We start from the raw sequence: 18,150 nt of genomic DNA on the forward strand, positions 1-18,150 counted from the left end.
ACCTCCCAGTGCTGTTTCCATAGATGTCAATAATACATTTGCATGCTTAGTGAATGGTTTATTGATTTTTCTAACTCAAAACAGTTGATTTTTTAAAAATGTCAAAATGAAGTGGATGGACTGGAAGATCAATAAGATCCTTTCAGCCCGACAGTTTTGTCGTGTATTCTATTATGTTCGTCAAGGACCAAGTTTGTTTTGTTTTGTTAGTACCCAAATGTTAGGGTCCCCAAACCTACCTAACTCAGTTATGGGTATGGGGAAATCCTGAAGGGTTATCTTCCCTAGTTCTCTACAGTTGTATATGGCTATCAACTTTTGAGGCAAGCCAATACCTAAGAATGAGGCCAACCCAGAGGAAAATAAAACTTGAACAGTGGAGAGATAAATTTCTGGTGACCATTCTGTATGACCATTTAGATTAATTCATACCTGAAGGTAGTTTTACTTCTGGACTCATTAGTTCAATGAGCCGATGAAGTCTCCCTTCTGGTAAACTATTTTAATTGGGTTTTGTCACTTGCATTGATGAATGTCCCAACTAACACAGTTACTTTGGTACTCAGGGTGATATGCAGGGAGCAGAAAAAAGGATTTCTGCAATGAATAAGCAAGTACAGTGAGCATTAGAATATAGTGTTATTGGGTTTGGATAATCCCAACCAGAAGAGGAACAGACTTTAGCAATATTAGTTTGTTATTTTATGGCTGAAATACAGCTAACCAGTTTATGCCTGACCTATTATAGTCATAGAAGTAGTATGGCATAGTGAGGGTTTGGCAAAGTAGAGTCCTCAAGTTCTGGGATATATGTTGAGACTGAAGATTTTGGGGCTTAACTCAGAACTACTGATTCAGAATTGGGGAGTAGAGGACTAGAATTTACTTTCTTAAAAGATTCTCAGAGTATGCATTAAATTTTGAGATCCAGGGCCACGGTAATGAATGAATGCTCTGATTTTAAAGCTAGTCTGGATTTGAATGTGGCCTCTACTTGTGTGACCTTGAGCTAGTAACTTAGCTTTCTTTCAACCTCAGTTTTCTTATCAATAAAATGAGGAATAATAATACCTCATAGGATTGTGAGGATAAAAGAGAAAATGTATGCATATAAAGCACTTAACCAAGTGTTTTTCTGTAAGAAGTATTTGGTATATATTTTTATTAATATCTAAGACTATAAGAGAAGGGAGCAGGCCTAAAAAAGGAACAGAGACAGATAAATATTATGTTTGAACTATGAGAGTCCCCAGAATATGACATAACATACTCTTTTGCTAATGATTCTATAAGATAAGGGATACAAAGGATATGAAGAATGCTAGTTTTATCATGACCATTTTCTCTTTTCCCCATTATTACTATTGCTTTTACTGTGAGCCTCACAACCACATTACCTTACTCCTCTGGGATCCTCTTCACCAGTCCTGCCCCTTTTATTGAATGAAGAAACTGGATTCATAGAGGTGACCTCCCACTCTTAGCTCTTGAGTTGAGCTGAATTCCCCATGTAGAGAGCTCCAGCTGGGGAATGGTAGGGGCACCTGCTTTGTCCTGTGGGGGGCCTGGTTTTTTGTGCCAACAGCCTACCTTTTGGGAGGCATGTCTGGAATTTCAAGTTGGCATTTGCTAAGTGTCAAAGCTCTGAGTGGTTCCTTTCTAACTGAGCCCCCAGGGAATCTCAGGGCCTAACATGTTAGGCAAATGGAGAATCTTTGAGCCCTAGGTCATGCTGATGGATATTGCACTATAGTCCTGCCTGCTAGATCTGTATAGTTATTGAACATTCTAGCATCTATTCAATACAACTCCTCAAATAAAAAAAGTCAGCAAGCCACATAAGGAGAAAACAATTGCAGGAGCAAAAATGACTGTGTTTGGCTATGTTGTAACAGTGCTTGGAAGAGTTTGAAAGATTGTCTAAACCTTAAATACAAGTTGGGCCTCATCTATTAAACGAGGTGATGATCTTCAATATTTATTTTAACCTTGGTTATTTAAGATTTTAGATTCCAGGTTTTATTGTGTTATTCAAGATTGCTTCTCTAAGTAAGTCTCTCTATTCCTCTGAATTTTCAACAGTGGGAAACAGGATGGGTGACATCTGCAGTTGAAACCAGGCCATGTTGTTGAACAGTTGGCAAATCTAAGTTACTCTCTTCTCACTAGAATAGGTGCAGGGTTGCATATTAATTTACAATTACTCATAAAGTAGATGGCAAAGGTTTCTCTTTTGTCAACACTTGGACATACAAATGAGGTAATATCGAATGGGCAATGAATATTTCATTTCCACCTTGCCTCATGGTGGAGGCTGCCTTAAATGAGATCAGATTAACATCAGAAGTGACTCACACTTGGTTAGGTATCCAAGTCTGGTCCCCTCAGACTTGCTACATTTTGGCCTCAAGTCATCAGCTGAATTCTGTTACTGACTCTGCAAGCATGGAAGCAGAATCACATAAGGCTATCTCAAGTTTATGCTGGGTATAAACTTCAGTATTTCCAAGTGGTCTTTGGTTCTGACAATATGACAGAGCAAATTTATAGAAAGACTGAATAAAAAATAGAATTTTATGAAACACTTGCATGAAAGGGAGAAAAACCTCCAAGTGCAAGAAATGAAGATAGAAATCAAAGCCTGGACAATATGGAGGACTGGCATTTCAGCAGAATTTCTGATCCAGATAGAGGCTTTACGAGCTGAGGGTTGGGGACCTGACACCTGAGATTATCACCTGTCTATGAACATGGTTTAAAATAAGAAAAATTACATCTAGGAAACTAAAACCCCAGGTCTGTGGCACATATGGGTATAGTATCCAAATATATGCTTCTAAGTTAGCACAAACTGCTCAAGTCAATTAGACACCGGGTATAACTCAAACAATTGTAAAACTATTTTACTTCGGATATTTTTACAACTCAAGGCCCAAAAAATTCACAAAAGAAAATTAACCACCATGAGAGAGAGCCAGTGGGTGCAGCAAAAGGATAGTTAGTACCCCAAGAATCAGAAATAATAGATAAAATTATAAGAGACTATCAAATAAAAAAATATTTGAAATGGTTAAAGATGTGAGAGGAGGAATAGTATAATGAAAGAAGCAGAAAATTTTGAAATATACAGCTAGAACTTATATTTGGTTGGCCAGCTATCTCACTTTGCCCAAGACTGAGGGACTTCCCAGAACATAAGATTTTCAGGGCTAAAACAGAGTCTCTGACAAACCAGGATGGTTGTCCACACTGTTTCAACTGATAATTGAAGAGATTTTAGTAAAGGGACTATTTATAACTTGTGGGATGGAGTTTGGGGAACCCAGCAAGGAAGGAAGCAGCACCCTGGACCTAACAGTGATAGAGAGTCATTACCGGCCCTAAGCCTGAAGGGGCAAGGAGATGGTATGGTTACTGAAACCCAGATAAGCTAAACAAAGAAGCTCCATGGAGCATGCTGCCCCATAGGAGCCTTTAGTCTAGAGAAACATACCAGTTTCCTCCTACCTTCCCTCTGAACTCCTGTTGAGGCCTCTCATTGGCTTAGCTCAACCAAAAACCAGAGAACAAAGGAGCCATTGACATAGGTCATAAAAGTCACCCCCTGAGACACAGTGACACAAGGTAAAGAAGGATTCAGAACGGATCCTGACATCAAATGAAAAATAACGAGGACAAACACACAATGAAACTGGCCATCTGAATACTTGTATATGGAACCTCTTGTGTTTAGTAGTGTATATAATATCAGAATGAGGAGAAGGAGTATTAGGGTGAGAATTAGAAGAACTGAGTCTTGGTGACACATCTGGGATTCACAATCTGGGACTCTGAGAAAATATCTTCCTCTATATCACATTATCAGCTATGAAATCTTTCTAGAACAGAGGTCTCAAACTGAAAGTCCATGGATCAAATCTTTATGTGTATCGCTTGGCCAATACAGTATTTTTAAATAAATCTGAATGACTGAATAATATTGAAAAAGTCAGAAAAACTCACATGTTTAGGGAGCACCCCCACCTCCCAGTTCCAAAGGCCCCACCTGGCCCACTTCACTCCTTTATATTATCTGCCTATGCCCCATTGGAATTGGAATTTGTAACACTTGAATGAGCTGTTTCAGCTTTAACAATCTGTGAAATTTAAGGCATGCTGTATTTTTTGCACATGAACATAGGCTTTTTGAATTTTCTAGTCTAGGTAAGTAACGAAGTTGGCAGGTGTTTATTTTTGCATATCTTTCTTTACATCTTAAACACATCACATATGCAGTTTTAGGAAGCATATGGTTTTCCATGTGCCTAACTACACTATTGATTTTTCTTTTTTCCTAAGTTCTCCAAAAGCCCAGTAGAATAAACACAAGCTGCCACTTGGAAAACAGTTCTGAGGTAGAACCCAGCTGGGTGGAAGAAAATGAGGGAATCCAAAAAGCTGCCAAGTGACCATATTCTGGGTACAAGTTTCTATAGTTCATGAAGACCATGATTTTTTTTTCTCCCCCTTTGCCTGGTTATATGGTGAATATAGGTGTGAAACAGCTCAGAGGTGGGATTTCTTTTTGCTCTTTTGGCTAACAGAGAATGGAGCAAAAGGTAAATTCAGCCTTCTAATGGCAGACCTTGAATGGAAACACCTGGAAATGTTTTACTGGGTAATGGGCCCTGGGTTTTACACCTCTTGCCTATATCATGGCTGGGGGTCACAGCAAGCAGAGTCTTTTCCAGGCTCAGGTGAAAGATAAGTCTGAAAAGGAGTTTTCCTCCACAGACCAGCCCAGCTTAATAGATGCTAAGAGTGAGCTTGTCTGGCCAGGGAACCTTGAGGTAGGGGTTGCTGTGAATTGCACTCACATTCCCAGAGGGATTGAGAAACTGGCGCTGTCTAGCCAGTATTTGATACTGAATATGACTGCTTGCCTGACTCACAAAGGATTTCCCTGTCAGCCCTCCCTCAGCACTTTCCCTGTACACTGTTTCAGCTATTGCTGGAAGATGATTAGGCCAAAGGATTATAGTGTTGAAAGAAGAGCTTCTAACTCCTTTTCCAGAATAAACAAAGATTCTGTGTTGAACATAAATTGCAAACATGTATTAATTTTCCTCTGGACAAAACTGTTGCTAATCTTTTTGCCTCAAGGAAAGGTGGAGGAGTTTTTGAGTGTTGCAGGCTGAACTGGTACCTGATGAAGTTGTAAAGGAGTGAATTTTGTCTGTTGCCTTTTGTTGCCTACAATTTGCCATTCCTATGTCTTCCTGTGTCCCTGGCACCTCCTGTTATCTTTATGCACATGTATTACTTGCTAGCCACCTATCTCAGTTTCTTCCACTTACCTCTCCTGTAGGCTACTGTGTCAATTAGGTTTCCTGCTGGGTTGGATGACCATAGAATTTAGTGTTCAAACCGGGAGTTTTTTAAAAATTTGGGGTATAGTTGATTTACGATATTGTGTTAGTTTCAGGTATACAGCGAAATAGATCTTTTTTTAAAAAATTATATTCTATCAATGACACCCCACTCCAGTACTCTTGCCTGGAAAATCCCATGGACGGAGGAGCCTGGTGGGCTGCAGTCCATAGGGTTGCTAAGAGTCGCACATGACTGAGCGACTTCACTTTCACTTTTCACTTTCAGGCATTGGAGAAGGAAATGGCAGCCCACTCCAGTGTTCTTGCCTGGAGAATCCCAGGGACGGGGGAACCTGGTGGGCTGCCATCTATGGGGTTGCACAGAGTCAGACACGACTGAAGCGACTTAGCAGTAGCAGTAGCAGCACTGTAAGATATTGAATATAATCCCCTGTGTAAGTCCTTGTTGCTTAAATGTTTTATGTATAGTAGTTTATATCTGTTAATCCCATACTCCTAACTTGTCCCTCATTCCCTCTCCCCTTTGCTAACCATAAATTTGTTTTCTATTTCTGTGAGTCTGTTTCTGTTTTGTATATAGATTCATTTCTATTCTTTTTAGATTCCATATATGTGATATAATATAGTATTTTTTCTTTGTCTGATATGATATGCTATTCTCTAGGTTCATCCATGTTGCTGCAAATGGCAAATTTTATTCATTTTATGGCTGAATAATGTTCCATTGTGTGTGTGTGTTTATATATATATTAAAAAATATATATATATATATTTATAAAGCACATCTTTTTAAGCCAGTCATCCATTGATGGGCACTTGGGTTGTTTCCATGCCTTGGCTATTGTAAATAGTGCTGCTAGGAACTTTGGGGTACATGTATCTTTTCAAATTAGAGTTTTCATTTCTTCTGGATAAATATGCAGAAGTGGGATTGTTGAATCATATGGTAGCTCTATTTTTCATTTTCCAAGGAACCTCCATAGTGTTTTTCATAGTGGCTGCACCAATTTACATCCCACCAACAGTGTAGGAGGGTTCTCTTTTCTCCTCACTCTCTCCAGCGTTTATTGTTCGTAGGCTTTTTGATGATGGCCATTCTGACCAGTGTGAGATAATAGTTCATTATAGTTTTGATTTGCATTTCTCTAATAATTGGTGATGTGGAGCATCTTTTCATGTGCCCGTTAGCCATCTGTGTGTATTCTTTGGGAAAATGGCTGTTTAGATCTTCTGCCCATTTTTTGACTGGATTGTTTGCTTTTTTGATATTGAATTGTATAAGCTGTTTATATATTTTGAATATTAGCACCTTGCACTCACATGGTTTGCAACTATTTTCTCCCATTCCATAAGTTGTCTTTTTGTTGATGAAAACAGAACACTTTTAAGAGTAAAAAAAAAATGCTGTTAATAGTTATACCTACATGACAATATTTTATACACCAAGATAATATATTTATATTTCCACAGAGGCCTTCTAGCAATTTTTGAAAAACTAAAGAATAGTTGATTTACAATGTTTTATTAGTTTCAGGTATATAACATAGTAATTCAATATTTTTATAGATTATACTCCATTTAAAGTTATAAAATATTCATCATACTTCCTATACTGTACATTATATCCTTATTTCTAATTCATCTTATATCTAGTAGTTTGTGCATCTGGTGATATTTAATCTTAAACCCAACAAAATTCTCTAATGTTGGGGATTCTGATACTCTGACCTACTAACAGGTCAGTTGGATAATTTGGGGGCTTGTCGGGTTTTTGTATCAGGTCAAATTAAACCAAGTGAGTGTCTATGGAGTCCCATTTGAAAATAAATAAATTTGACACCAACCCTTAGAAAGTTCTAATTTAATTTGGAAAGTTAGTACTAGTGGGGATGAAAAAGTGCTTGAGACAGGTTTAGAGAGAAAAAAGTAATATGTGTTACTTTTTATTTATTTATTTTTTTGCTATTATCTCTCATTTGGTAGGTAGCATTTTCATTTTGTTGATAGTTTCCTTCACTGTGCAGATGATTTTTTATTCTCTCTCTCTGTTTTTTAATATATATTTATTTTAATTGGAGGTTAATTACTTTACAATATTGTATTTGTTTTGCCATACATCAACATGAATACGCCATAGGTATACACGTGTTCCCCATCCTGAAACCCCCTCCCTCCTCCCTCCCCGTACCATCCCTCTGGGTCGTCCCAGTGTGCACCAGCCCCAAGCATCCGGTATCATGCATCGAACCTGGACTGGCAATTTGTTTCATATATGATATTACACATGTTTCAATGCCATTCTCCCAAATCATCCCACCCTCTCCCTCTCCCACAGAGTCCAAAAGACTGTTCGATACATCTATGTCTGTTTTGCTGTCTCACATATAGGGTTATCGGTACCATCTTTCTAAATTCCATATATATGCATTAGTATACTGTATTGGTGTTTTTCTTTCTGGCTTACTTCACTGTATATAATAGGCTCCAATTTCATCTACCTCATTAGAACTGATTCAAATATATTCTTTTTAATGGCTGAGTAATACTCCATTGTGTATATGTACCACAGCTTTCTTATCCATTCATCTGCTGATGGACATCTAGGTTGCTTCCATGTCCTGGTATTATAAACAGTGCTGTGATGAACATTGGGGTCCACATGTCTCTTTCAATTCTGGTTTCCTCGGTGTGTATGCCCAGCAATGGGATTGCTGGGTCATAAGGCAGTTCTATTTCCAGTGTTTTAAGGAATCTCCACACTGTTCTCCATAGTGGCTGTACTAGTCTGCATTCCCACGAACAGTATAAGAGGGTTCCCTTTTCTCCACACCCTCTCCAGCATTTATTGCTTGTAGACTTTTGGATTGCAGCCATTCTGACTGGCGTGAAATGGTACCTCATTGTGGTTTTGATTTGCATTTCTCTGATAATGAGTGATGTTGAGCATCTTTTCATGTGTTTGTTAGCCATCTGTATGTCTTCTTTGGATAAATGTCTGTTTAGTTCTTTGGCCCATTTTTTGATTTGGTCGTTTATTTTTCTGGAATTGAGCTGTAAGAGTTGCTTGTATATTTTTGAGATTAGTTGTTTGTCAGTTGCTTCATTTGCTATTATTTTCTCCCATTTTGAAGGCTGTCTTTTCACCTTGCTTATAGTTTCCTTTGTTGTGCAGAAGCTTTTAAGTTTAATTAGGTCCCATTTGTTTATTTTTGCTTTTATTTTCAAAATTCTGGGAGGTGGTTTATAGAGGATCCTGTTGTGATTTATGTTGGAGAGTGTTTTGCCTATGTTCTCCTCTTGGAGTTTTATAGTTTTTGGTCTTACATTTACATTTTTAATCCATTTTGAGTTTATTTTTGTGTATGGTGTTAGAAAGTGTTCTAGTTTAATTGTTTTACAAGTGGTTTACCAGTTTTCCCAGCACCACTTGTTAAAGAGATTGTCCTTAATACATTGTATATTCTTGCCACCATTGTCAAAGATAAGGTGTCCATAGGTGCGTGGATTTATCTCTGGGCTTTCTATTTTGTTCCATTGGTCTATATTTCTGTCTTTGTGCCAGTACCATACTGTCTTGATCACTGTAGCTTTGTAGTAGAGCCCGAAGTCAGGCAGGTTGATTCCTCCAGTTCCATTCTTCTTTCTCAGGATTGCTTTGGCTATTCAAGGTTTTTTGTATTTCCATACAAATTGTGAAATTATTTGTTCTAGCTCTGTGAAAAATACCGTTGGTAGCTTGATAGGGATTGCATTGAATCTATAGATTGCTTTGGGTGGTATACTCATTTTCACTATATTGATTCTTCCAATCCATGAATATGGTATAATTCTCCATCTATTAGTGTCTTCTTTGATTTCTTTCACCAGTGTTTTATAGTTTTCTATATATAGGTCTTTAGTTTCTTTAGGTAGATATATTCCTAAGTATTTTATTCTTTTTGTTGCAATGGTGAATGGAATTGTTTCCTTAATTTCTATTTTCTCATTGTTAGTGTATAAGAATGCAAGGGATTTCTATGTGTTGATTTTATATCCTGCAACTTTACTATATTCATTGATTAGCTCTAGTAATTTTCTGGTGGAGTCTTTAGGGTTTTCTATGTAGAGGATCATGTCATCTGCAAACAGTGAGAGTTTTACTTCTTCTTTTCCAATTTGGATTCCTTTTATTTCTTTTTCTGCTCAGATTGCTGTGGCCAAAACTTCCAAAACTATGTTGAATAGTAGTGGTGAGAGTGGGCACCCTTGTCTTGTTCCTGACTTTAGGGGTAATGCTTTCAATTTTTCACCATTTAGGATAATGTTTGCTGTGGGTTTGTCATATATAGCTTTTATTATGTTGAGGTATGTTCCTTCTATTCCTGCTTTCTGGAGACTTTTTATCATAAATGGATGTTGAATTTTGTCAAAGGCTTTCTCTGCGTCTACTGAGATAATCACATGGCTTTTATTTTTCAATTTGTTAATGTGGTATATTACATTGATTGACTTGCGGATATTGAAGAATCCTTGCATCCCTGGGATAAAGCCCACTTGGTCATGGTGTATGATCTTTTTAATGTGTTGTTGGATTCTGTTTGCTAGAATTTTGTTAAGGATATTAGCATCTATGTTCACCAGTGATATTGGCCTGTATTTTTCTTTTTTTGTGGCATCTTTGTCAGGTTTTGGTATTAGGGTGATGGTGGCCTCATAGAATGAGTTTGGAAGTTTACCTTCCTCTGCAATTTTCTGGAAGAGTTTGAGTAGGATAGGTATTAGCTCTTCTCTAAATTTTTGGTAGAATTCAGCTGTGAAGCCGTCTGGTCCTGGGCTTTTGTTTGCTGGAAGATTTCTGATTACATTTTTGATTTCTGTACTTGTGATGGGTCTGTTAAGATTTTCTATTTCTTCCTGGTTCAGTTTTGGAAAGTTGTACTTTTCTAAGAATTTGTCCATTTCTTCCATGTTGTCCATTTTATCGGCATATAATTGCTGATAGTAGTCTCTTATGATCCTTTGTAGGAAGTGGCAACCCACTCCAGTATTCTTGCCTAGAAAATCCCATGGACAGAAGAACCTGGTAGGCTACAGTCCATGGGGTCGCAAAGAGTCGGACACGACTGAGCGACATTTACTTACTTTACTATGATCTTTTGTATTTCTTTGTTGTTTGTTGTGATCTCTCCATTTTCATTTCTAATTTTATTGATTTGATTTTTCTCTCTTTGTTTCTTGATGAGTGTAGCTAATGGTTCGTCAATTTTATTTATCCTGTCAAAGAACCAGCTTTTGGCTTTGTTGATTTTTGCTATGGTCTCTTTTGTTTCTTTTGCATCTATTTCTGCCTTAATTTTTATGATTTCTTTCCTTCTACTAACCCTGGGGTTCTTCATTTCTTCCTTTTCTAGTTGCTTTAGGTGTAGAGTTAGGTTATTTATTTGACTTTTTTTTCTTGTTTCTTGAGGTATGCTTGTATTGCTATGAACTCTCCCCTTAGCACTGCTTTTACAGTGTCCCGCAGGTTTTGGGTCATTGTGTTTTCATTTTCATTCATTTCTATGCATATTTTTATTTCTTTTTTGATTTCTTCTGTGATTTGTTGGTTATTCAGCAGCGTGTTGTTCATCCTCCATATGTTGTAATTTTCAATAGTTTTTCTCATGTAATTGAGGTCTAATCTTACTACTTTGTGGTCAGAAAAGATGCTTGGAATGATTTCAATTTTTTTGAATTTACTAAGGCTAGATTTATGGCCCAGGATGTGATGTATCCTGGAGAAGGTTCTGTGTGCACTTGAGAAAAAAGGTGAAATTTATTGTTTTGGGGTGAAATGTCCTATAGATATCAATTAGGTCTAACTGGTCTATTGTATCGTTTAAAGTTTGTGTTTCCGTGTTAATTTTCTGTTTAGTTGATCTATCCATAGGTGTGAGTGGGGTATTAAAGTCTCCCACTATTATTGTGTTATTGTTAATTTCCCCTTTCATACTTGTTAGCATTTGTTTTACATATTGTGATGCTCCTATGTTGTGTGCATATATATTTATAATTGTTATATCTTCTTCTTGGACTGATACTTTGATCATTATGTAGTGTCCTTCTTTGTCTATTTTCACACTCTTTGTTTTAAAGTCTATTTTATCTGATATGAATATTGCTACTCCTGCTTTCTTTTGGTCTCTGTTTGCATGGAATATCTTTTTCCAGCCCTTCACTTTCAGTCTGTATGTGTCCCCTGTTTTGAGGTGGGTCTGTTGTAGACAACATATATAGGGGTCTTGTTTTTGTATCCATTCAGCCCGTCTTTGTCTTTTGGTTGGAGTATTCAACCCATTTACATTTAAGGTAATTATTGATAAGTATGATCCCGTTGCCATTTACTTTATTGTTTTGGTTTTGAGTTTATTCACCCTTTTTGTGCTTCCTGTCTAGAGAATATCCTTCAGCATTTGTTGGAGAGCTGGTTTGGTGGTGCTGAATTCTCTCAGCTGTTGCTTGTCTGTAAAGTTTTTGATTTCTCCTTCATATTTGAATGAGATCCTTGCTGGGTGCAGTAATCTGGGCTGTAGGTTATTTTCTTTCATCACTTTAAGTATGTCTTGCCATTCCCTCCTGGCCTGAAGAGTTTCTATTGGAAGATCAGCTGTTATCGTTATGGGAATACCCATGTGTGTTATTTGTTGTTTTTCCTTTGCTGCTTTTAATATTTGTTCTTTGTGTTTGATCTTTGTTAATTTGATTAATATGTATCTTGAGATGTTTCTCCTTGGGTTTATCCTGTTTGGGACTCTCTGGGTTTCTTGGACTTGGGTGATTATTTCCTTCCCCATTTTAGGGAAGTTTTCAACTATTATCTCCTCAAGTATTTTCTCATGGTCTTTCTTTCTGTCTTCTTCTTCTGGGACCCCTATGATTCGAATGTTGGGGTGTTTAACACTGTCCTGGAGGTTTCTGAGATTTTCCTCATTTCTTTTAATTCGTTTTTCTTTTTTCCTCTCTGATTTATTTATTTCTACCATTCTATCTTCCAATTCACTAATCGTATCTTCTGCCTCTGTTATTCTACCATCTGTTGCCTCCAGAGTGTTTTTTTAATCTCATTTATTGCATGATTCATTATATATTGACTCTTTTTTATTTCTTCTAGGTCCTTGTTAAACCTTTCTTGCATCTTCTCAATCCTCTTCTCCAGGCTATTTATCTGTGATTCCATTTTGATTTCAAGATTTTGGATCATTTTCACTATCATTATTCAGAATTCTTTATCAGGTAGATTCCATATCTCTTCCTCTTTTGTTTGGTTTGGTGGGCATTTATCCTGTTCCTTTACCTGCTGGGTATTCCTCTGTCTCATCACCTTGTTTATATTGCTGTATTTGGGGTGACCTTTTTGTATTCTGGCAGTTTGTGGAGTTCTGTTTATTGTGGAGTTTCCTCACTGTGAGTGGGGTTGTACAGGTGGCTTGACAAGGTTTCTTGGTTAGGGAAGCTTGTGTCAGTGTTCTGGTGGGTGGAGCTGGATTTCTTCTCTCTGGAGTGCAATGAAGTGTCCAGTAATGAGTTATGAGATGTCAATGGTTTTGGAGTAACTTTGGGCAGCCTGTATATTGGAGCTCAGGGCTGTGTTCCTGTGTTGCTGGAGAATTTATGTGGTATGTCTTGCTCTGGAACTTGTTGGCCCTTGGGTGGTGCTTGGTTTCAGTGTAGGTATGGAGGTGTTTGATGAGCTCCTGTCAATTAATGTTCCCTGGAGTCAAGAGTTCTCTGGTGTTCTCAGGATTTGGACTTAAGCCTGCTTCTGGTTTTCAGTCTTATTTTTACAGTAGTCTCAAGACTTCTCTTTCTATACAGCACTGTTGGTAAAACATCTAGGTTAAAGATGAAAAGTTTCTCCAAAGTAAGGGACACCCAGAGAGGTTCACAGAGTTACATGGAGAAGAGAAGAGGGAGAAAGGGGTTAGAGGTGACCTGAATAAGATGAGGTAGAATCAATAGAGGAGAGAGCAAGCTAGCCAGTAATCACTTTCTTATGTGCACTCCACAACTGGACCACTCAGAGATGTTCACGGAGTTATACAGAGAAGAGAAGATGGAGGAAGGAGACGGAGGTGGCCATTAGGATAAATGGGGGAATTAAAAGGAGAGAGACAGATCCAGCCAGTAATCAGTTCTGTAATTGTTCTCCACCGTCTGGAACACACAGAGATTCACAGAGTTGGGTAGAGAAGAGAGGGGGTAGGGAGGAGACAGAGGCGACCTGGTGGAGAAAAAGGAGAGTCCAAAGGGGGAGAGAGCAGTCAAACCAGTAATCTCCCTCCCAAATGAAAATGGGTACTGAAGATTGGGTTCTTAAAGGTACAAAATTGATAACAAATACCAAAAAGGACAGATTAAAAATCTAGAGTTTGGAATTTCAAAAATACAATATTAAAGAAAAGAAGAAAAAAAAGAAAGAAAGAAAAAAAGTCACAAAAATTATGAATATATATATATATGAAGTTTGCTTTAAGAAATAGGGTCTTTTTTTTTTGCAAAGCAATAGTAGGTTTTAAAAGTGAAAATTAAAGGAGTAATAGAGGACTTAAAAATTAAAAAGAATTTAAAAAATAATGATCATAAAAATAGTAAAAATATATCTAGGACTTTCTCTGGTGTTGTCATGGGCAGTGTGCGGTCAGTTCATTTTTGGATAGTTCCGTGGTCCGGCTTATATTTCTCAAGATCTATAGGCCCCTTCCTATGTAGTCGGTACTAACAACAGGGTTTTAATCTTTTGCACCTGTTACTTCCAAGGTGATTCCCTCTGTTTTAGCTTCTTCTGTTTGCTGGTCTCTTCAGTGTCTGATTTCTGCCCTGACACAAAGAGGGCGGTGGTGGACACTTTTTTTAGGCTCACTTGTTCAGTCGCACTGTGCAGAGGGAGGGACGCTGCAAACAAATAACACTGGTGTGTGCTCGCAGTGCCTCAGCCACTCTGGGCCTGCCCCCACTCATGGCACATGTGCCCTCCCTGCCCACACTGCTCAGGATCTAGGTTGCTCTGCCGGGAACTGTCCGAGACTGGCCCTGGGCTGCATGCACCTCCCAGGTCTAAGCCTCAGGTTCAGGCACTCGAGTAGTCCTCAGAGGTGCAGACTCGGTTGGGCCTGCATTTTGTGCCCTTCCCAGGTCCAAGCAGCTCAGATGATGAGGGTTTGGCAAGCGCGGTTGCTGCAACTTATTGCCTCCCACATCCCTGCTGCTTGGTTTTCTGGGTGTACAATTGGCGCACCTTCTCAGGCAGAGGTTGACTGTCCAGAACCCCAAGAAGTCTTAGTTAGCAAAGAAGCCTGCTTGCAGTTTGGTAGTTCATGCCTCTCTGGGGCTGCAATTGCCCCCTTCCAGCTCTGGCTGCCTGTCACTGGAAGGGGATGGTCTGCAGTGGGCTAGTTCTGTTCAGTCCTTTGTTCTGTGTGCGGGCCTGGTGGTGTCTTAGGGCTTTTCGTGTGGTAGCTATCCCACAGTCTGGTTTGCTAGCCCAAGTTAGTTTGCTCAGATTGCCCTCGGGGCATTCAGGCCAGATCCCTACTCTAAGCAATGCAGTTCGCGCCTCCCTGCCCAGCCCCCACCTCCCTGCCCAGCCCCCCCTTGCTGGTGGCGCATGCAGGCGTCTGCACTGCTTGTCTGCTGAGGGAATTACCGTTGGGCTCGTAATCTGTGGGTTTTAATTATTTATTTTTCCTCCCGGTTATGTTGCCCTCTGTGCTTTCAAGGCTCACCACAGACTTGGCAGTGAGAGTGTTTCCTGGTGTTTGGAAACTTTTCTGTTTTTAAGACTCCCTTCCCAGGACAGAGTTCTGTCCCTACCTCTTTTGTCTCTTTTTTTGTCTTTTATATTTTTTCCTACCTCCTTTCGAAGACAATGGGCTGCTTTTCTGGGTGCGTGATGTCCTCTGCCGGCATTCAGAAGTTGTTTTGTGGAATTTACTCAGCGTTTAAATGTTCTTTTGATGAATTTGTGGGGGAGAAATTGTCTCCTCGACCTATTCCTCTGCCATGTTAGGACCGCCTCCTGTGTGCTACTTTTTAATAAAAACAAATCCTAACACTTTATGCCCATACCTCAACACCATGAAAATTAAAACACTGAACTACTATTGACATGGATGGTAACTTTTATCCTGTAGACAGGCAGAAAGAAAGTAACTAGATCACAAAATGCAATGAATTGTTAATAAATGGTATAAGTGAAACAATCTAGGGTCAGAGGCAAGCCACCAAGAAGAGATACTTTGAGGGTAGTCAAGGAGGGTCTCTTGAAGAAGGTTGTTGTTTATCTGAGAACTGAAGCATGAGAATGACCCAACCATGTGAAAATATGTGGGAGGGTATCCAGCAAAGGGGATAGCATGTGAAAAGCTCTGGATTACTCATGCATGTGACATGTATCAGTCCTAGTACTGAATTAATTCATTCCTGTTTGCTGCTGAGTAGTATTCTATTGTATGATGAACTTTTAAGTTGTTTATAGTTTTTGGCTAATATGAATAAAGATTCTATAAATACTTAAATGTAAGTTTTATGAAGCTGTATGTTTTCATTTCTCTTGGGTACAATTTTAAGAGGAGTTGCTGTGTTAATGTGGTCAGCAATTGCCTAATTTAATTTAATTTTTGTTTCTATGTATGGGTCACACTCTTTTTCTACATATCTCATTTTTTAATAGAAAACTGGACTTATATTTTAAGTAATATAATATGACAACTCTGGAAATCAGATTCTTTTTTCTCCCTGGGGTTTGTTGTTGTAGTTTGTTTTGGTTACTGTTGTTTGTTTCCTGAGTTTTCTGACCTATTTCTGTAAAATCTGTAATTTTTGTTGAGTGTAACCACTGAAGACAGTGCTTAGCTAGCTTGTGTGCTCAGTCATTCACTTGTGTCTGACTCTTTGTGACCCACCAGGTTCTTCTGTCCATGGAATTTTCCAGGCATGAAGACTGGAGTGGGTTGTCATTTCATACTCCAGGGTATCTCCCCAACCCAGGGATAGAACCCATGTCCTTTGTGTCTCCTGCATTGGCAGGTGGATTCTTTACCGCCACACCACCTGGGAAGCCCCTTAGTTACCTTGAAGAAGTGAAGGAGAAGTGAAGTCGCTCAGTAGTGTCTGACTCTTTGCGGCCCCGTGGACTGTAGCCTGCCAGGCTCCTCTGTCCATGGGATTCCATAGGCAAGAATACTGGAGTGGGTTACCATTTCCTTCTCCAGGGGATCTTCCCAACCCAGGGATCAAACCCGGGTCTCCCACATTGGAGGCAGACACTTTAACCTCTGAGCCACCAGGGAAGCCCTTAGTTAGCTTAGTGGTCAGATAATGATTAGACAGCGATTACTTTAAAACACCAAGAACCAGTATGGCTCCCACGCATTGCAAAGGAGCTCTGTATGAATGTTTGAGCATGCCTTGAACACTCAGCCAGGTGGTTGACAACTCTACCTTACCTCTCAATTCCTGCTTGCACAGATACTCAAAGTCAGCCAGAGGTGAGAGTGAGAGGCTTTCTCAGCTCTTTCCTGTGCCTGTACACAGTCCCATGCGTGCACATGGCCTTTTATATTCTTAGAAATATGTCAGAGCTTTTCAAAGCCCCATGTGGTTATCTCATTCCCCAACTTTTCCTTTTAAGGAAAACTTTTTTGTAAGTTCATTGTATTATCAGCTATCTCAGACAACCATAAAATTGAGCAATTGCTTATAACTCCTTTTGATAAACGCTCATAAGGAGAAACTGGGTGAGTTCTCAGGTCAAATAAACATAGACTTGCAAGTGAAATCTTCCAGATATGTCAAATGATGGCAATTTTTTGAGAATAGGTATTAGAAGTAGTTCTAACCCTGTAGTACCTCCTCGTATGGGTAGAAGGCTACTATTTTTCTCCGTGATTTGGGACTGGAAGTTTTCAAGGCTATTCTGAAGCTGAAGAGTGGGGGTGGAACTAGGGCAAGTTGAAATGCCGCAGAGCTTGTGTTCTTGTTGACATTCATTTGTTTTTCTTGAATAAATACTCTGCAGATTTCTTCCAGATAGTTTAACTTTCAGAGTTCTGAAAAAGTTGATTCTAACCATTTTTTTTTTTTGGCAAGTTTTCCATTGTTTTTATGGAGAAGAGAATTTTTCAGAGATCCTTACTCTGCCATTTTCCTCATTTGGTTTTAATTTGCATTTTAATGGCTAATATTGAGCATCTTTTCATGTGCTTATAAGCCATTTTTATATTTTTTGATGAAATGTTTGCTCAAATCTTTAAAATTCTTTTTTACAAATTAGGGTATTTGTCTTCTTGTTAGTGAGTTCTGAAAATTTTTTATATACGAATTATCAGATATATGTTTAGCCAACATTTTCTCATGGTCTACAGGATATATTTTCAATTTTTGTAATGGTATCTTTCAAAAAGCAATGAAAAATTTTTTTGATGTATCTACATTTATAAACTTTCCTTTTATGGTTCATGTTTCATGTTCTAAGAAACCCTTTCTTAATTCAGGGTCACAAGGTTTTGTTCTAAAAGTCGTATAAACTTAGTCTTATGTTTAGACTTGTGATTCATTTTGAGTTCATGTTTTATAATGTATATCCACTTATTTCTGCACCTCTTGGTGAAAAGCTATCCTATCCCTCACTGAATTACCTGAATTACCTCAAAAAAATCAATTTACCACATATTGTAGGTCTATACCATGTATTGTAGATTATTTATTCTGTCTCATTGTTTTATATGTCTCTCCCTACACCATTATCATACTGTTTGATTAC

This window comes from Ovis canadensis, chromosome 5 (genome assembly GCF_042477335.2).
Source record: "Ovis canadensis isolate MfBH-ARS-UI-01 breed Bighorn chromosome 5, ARS-UI_OviCan_v2, whole genome shotgun sequence".
Classification (NCBI taxonomy): domain Eukaryota; kingdom Metazoa; phylum Chordata; class Mammalia; order Artiodactyla; family Bovidae; genus Ovis; species Ovis canadensis.